Source organism: Cebus imitator, unplaced genomic scaffold (genome assembly GCF_001604975.1).
Source record: "Cebus imitator isolate Cc_AM_T3 unplaced genomic scaffold, Cebus_imitator-1.0 Scaffold324, whole genome shotgun sequence".
Classification (NCBI taxonomy): domain Eukaryota; kingdom Metazoa; phylum Chordata; class Mammalia; order Primates; family Cebidae; genus Cebus; species Cebus imitator.
The window spans coordinates 20,883-25,689 of record NW_016107639.1 but is presented as its reverse complement, the minus strand read 5'-3'; positions in this window follow the sequence as shown (position 1 = coordinate 25,689).

Sequence of the window (4,807 nt, the reverse complement as noted above, 5' to 3'; positions counted from 1 at the left end):
GGATTGTCTGCAGTCAGGGGTCACGTGCATGGATTGTCTGCAGTCAGGGGTCACGTAGAGCACTTCTTTCCAATTCTGTTTCTCTTTCTTTCTTCTGTTTTGTCTTGTCTTGTCTTGTTTTGAGATGGAGTCTTGCTCTGTTGCCCAGGCTGGAATGCAGTGGCGCAATCTCAACTCACTGTGACCTCTGCCTCCCAGGTTCAAGCAATTCTCCTGCCTCAGCCTCCCAAGTAGCTGTGATTACAGGCATGCACCACCACGCCCAGTTAATTTTTTTTTCCATAGGTTTTTGGAAGAGGTGGTATTTGGTTACCTAAGTTTAGTGGTGATTTGTGAAATGTTGTTGCACCCATCACCCAAGCAGCATATTCTGAACCCAGTTTGTAGCCTTTTATCCCTCACCTCCTTCCCACCTTTCCCCGAGTTCCCAAAGTTCATTTTATCATTATTATTATTTTGAGACAAAGTTTCACTCTTCTTGCCCAGGCTGGAGTGCAATGGTGTGACCTCTGCTCTCTGTCAACCTCTGCCTCCCAGGTTCAAGCAATTCTCCTGCCTCAGGCTCCCAAGCAGTCACTGTTCCCCAGCACTTGGTTCTTGGAGCCTCTGCTTGGTTTCCTATGCCTGAGCTCCAGAGTGGACATCTAGGTGCTTAGAGAACGTCTCCACTGCCTGCATTGCACTGGAACCCGCCACGAACAAAACCAGTCCTTATCGCATAGAAAAACAGGAGTCTGTTTTCTTTCCTTGAATCTCAGGAAGAGAGTGAGAAGTTAACCAACAGAATGTGGTGGACATCCCAGCCATTTCCAGGTGCAGATATTAAGATACAGCAGCTTTCAGGTTTTGCCTCCTGGAGCATCCTCTGGGTGACAAGAGCCGCTATGGAGGATACCCTGCCCTGAGACCATCATGCTGGGGAGCTCCGTGTACTGCCTGCTTTACTGTCTCCGCTTAGTCCAGCCTTCCTGCTGCCTGGACCACAGTGCCTGAGACGGCAGTGAATCAGTATTCCACCTTGCAGATGCTCCTTCCATCTATCCTGGAATGCCACGTCATGGCATCAAAGGCATGTGGAACAGAAAAATCACTCTGACGAACTGTCCAAATTCCTGTGAGACATAATAAAGTGAGAGTTAACATAAGCTGGTAAATTTTGAGAAAGTTTTCTTTATATGAATAAGTACCTGGAACACTTACCTATCATTATGTGTTCCAAAGTTCCTGTGCTTTTCGGAGGATTAAGCATAATATTGGTGTTAGTAGGAGGGAAACAAGCTTGTGTATCAACTCGCTACGCACCGTGCACAATACTGATCACTATTTTAGTAACAGAAGTGTTAAATAATTTAAACGAAGAATCAGCATCCATTACCTTTTCATTGTTTCATTATCTAGATGTTGTCCATGTGGTTTTTATTGTTTAGGTGAGCGATTTGAATCATTAAAAATAAACTGATTATTCTAAATACAAATTAGAGTGTTTATCACAGAATGAGATTTTATCACTTTCTGCAACGGAAGGAGAAAGTTTTGGATGCTATATTCATGCATTTTCAAAAGTAAGAAAAGAGGATTATTCGTTCCTAAAAACTCATTTTCTAAATCTCATTTTTAAATTTTTTTAGAGACAGCACCTGACTCTGTTGCCCACAATGGAGAAAAGTGGTGTGATCACAGCTCCCGGCAGCCCCTAATTCCTGGGCCCAAGTGATCCTCCCACCTCAGCCTCCCAAAATGCTGGAATTACAAGTGTGTGCCACTGCATCCGGGTATCCAACATTTTAGTTATAGAACTATACATTCAAAATGAACATGGTGGACAGAAAAATAAAGCTCCCAAAGGTGTTCACATCATAATGCCTGAAACCTGTGGATGCGTTACTTTACCCAGCAAAGGAGAATTAAGGCTGCAGATGCAATCAAGCTCGCTGATCAGCTGACTATAAAATAGGGAGAGTATCTTGAATTATCCAGGTGGCACCAAGGAAATCACCACAGGTCCTAAAAAGTGGAAAAGCAAGTCAGAAAGGAGGTTGGAGTGATGCAATGTGAGAAAGACTCAACCAGCTGTAACTGGCTTTGAAGATGGGAAGGGACCAGGACCTATATATGCCAAAAAATTAGAGGAACTGATTCTCTTCTAGGGTGTGCAGAATTGAACACAGACCTGCTGCTGGATTGATTTTAGGCCAGTGAGTCCCATGTCAGATTTTTAACTTCTAGCACTGTAGAATCATTAAGTTGCATTGTTTTAAGTCACTCAATTTGTGGTATTTTGTTCCAGCAGCAATCTAAAATCCATGTAATGATTTGGCACCCTACCAGTGTTTTATTTTCCTTTACACGCAAAGGCATATTCTTTATTTGATAACCATAAAACCTGCCTGCTTTTTAATCTTTCTCCTTGATTTATTTGTGAAGTAAAATAGAATTGTATTTTGAGAAATGCTGATGGAATTCTCCTCTAATTAAATTATTTTGAGGGAATTATTTAGTCTTAAGAATATTTCAACTCTTAATTATCATATTGTCTCACTATTCTTCAGCAGAAATGCTTCTAAGCTCCTGGGACTGAAAGTTAAATGTATAAAGGAGATCAGCTGCCATCTGTCATTACTAATAAACACTTCCTATAAGCCCAAGCCCCCAGAAAAATAATGGCTTAAGAAATCTGCAGCTTATATTGGGAAGACAAAAATCATCACAAATGAGACTGTTAGAAAAAAAGTTTTGTTAAAACACACGACACTAAAAATGTAATGTGAGGGAAAGACTTATGACTTCAGAAATCCTCATTAAAAATATTGTACTTGAGGGACCTTAATAATGGCTAAGAATGCAGTCAAGAAACAAGTAAATAATTGGTGTCATTGGCTAAGAACCTTTGAAAACTTTGCCTAGCTAAGAACTGAAATTATTACAAAATATAATCCTCCAAACTCTACCAATTGACATTTTGCTGTAGAGCTTTCCTTAAACTATTTTTTTTCTTTTATTTATTCCAGGACAAAGAGATAGACCTTAAACTTTTACATACTAATTTTTCAGTGCAAGTCTATTTTAAAATGAGATGAAATGTACATACATTTTTGATGTATATGGAAGGGAAGTCAAACTCTAACTTCTAGTACAACTCACTTCTGGAATACACTATTCGGGTAACTTTTAAGTCTAGTATCCTGAAGTCAGCTACTGTAGCCAAGTACCATGTTACTCTGTAACTTAGTGATGTAACACAGCCATTACTTTCTTTTAGTTTTAAATAACTTCTGTCGCTCACACATTCTATCGGTCAGGCATTTGATCAGAGTACAGGGAAGATAATCTGATGCTGTTCCACAAATCCTGGGGCTTCAGCTCAAAGATAGGGATTCTGGAGTCTGGAATCACCTAAAGACTTGCCCTCTACATGGGATGGAGCCTTCCCCCCTCAGTTTCTCTCCATTGGGCGTCTCCAGAGGGTGATTCCTGTTTTAACCCACTTACCCCTTTCTTGAGATGAACAGAACCATGGTTGGTGGAACAAACTTGAAGTTTTACTTGAGCCATTTTAAAGTTATATAGACTTCTTCTAAAATTTACCGTCTTACCATTTTTAGAAAACTAGGATCATGCCATTGGCATTCATCTGTGCTATGACAAATTACTGCTCTTTACATTAACAGTGTTCAATTCAGATTATCACTGAATCGCTTGCACCTAATGCACATTAAATTGATATCTTCTCTCAATTTGTAGAAAAAGGACACTGGCCTTGAAGTTGTAAACTCTGAGTTCAAATCTTGATTCTACAGTTAGTCATGTATCAAAGCCTATCGAATGCCAGGTTTCTCATACTGGAAACGGGGCTAGTGATGTCTGTCTGTCCTATGTGATGAGGCTGTTGTAAACATAAAACACACGAAAAACTTTTGAAACAGCAAAGGTCTATAAAGTTCTATTAAGCCAAAGCTTTCTAACATCTAATCGTCACCATATTAAAATCTTGTTTATTCTTTTCTTTTGAGTACAATTTCACATGCTTTTAGGGAGCTATCAGGGAACATGCAGCATGAAATCACATAGGATAAAAAGAAGACAAAATCATAGTGCTGTTTTAGAGAAAAAGTAGAATTAAGAGGCCTTGAAAACATGAATATACACAAATGTCATGTTTCTAAGTACTGAGAACAAGCTTGACTAATTGGCATAAATATTAACCAAGACTTTAAAAAATAATAATATAGAGCTTTTTATTTTTTTTCCTGCTTTGCTTCTCTGCAGTGGATTACATGTGTAAATGGAGGCGGCACCAAAGCCTGCATGTCAGGTCTGAATATTACAATTGGTTTCTTTTGGCTGCTAAATCTGCTGTCTTGTTTGGAACCATAAAAGCACTGAATGCCCATCTGTGTTTTTGTAGCAATAAATACACACTTTTATTAGTATAGCTAACTCCCTAGTTATAAAAGCCTAAACTGTGGGACTGACCACTGTACAGTCTCTCTAAAGAGAAAACAACTGAGTAGTAGTAAGAACAATAAAAACCTTAGAATCAACACCCTTCTACCGTGTTCAAATGAATGTAAAGCTTTTGGAAAAGGCTGCACAGAATTATTAAGTTATCATTGTTTTGTTGACAGTCAACCCAAAGTTAGAAAAGTTAAAAGTGATCCCATCACGAGGTCAAGAGATCGAGACCATCCTGGTCAACATGGTGAAACCCCGTCTTTACTAAAAACACAAAATATTAGCTGGGCATGGTGGTGTGTGCCTGTAATCCCAGCTACTCGGGAGGCTGAGGCAGGAGAATTGCCTGAACCCA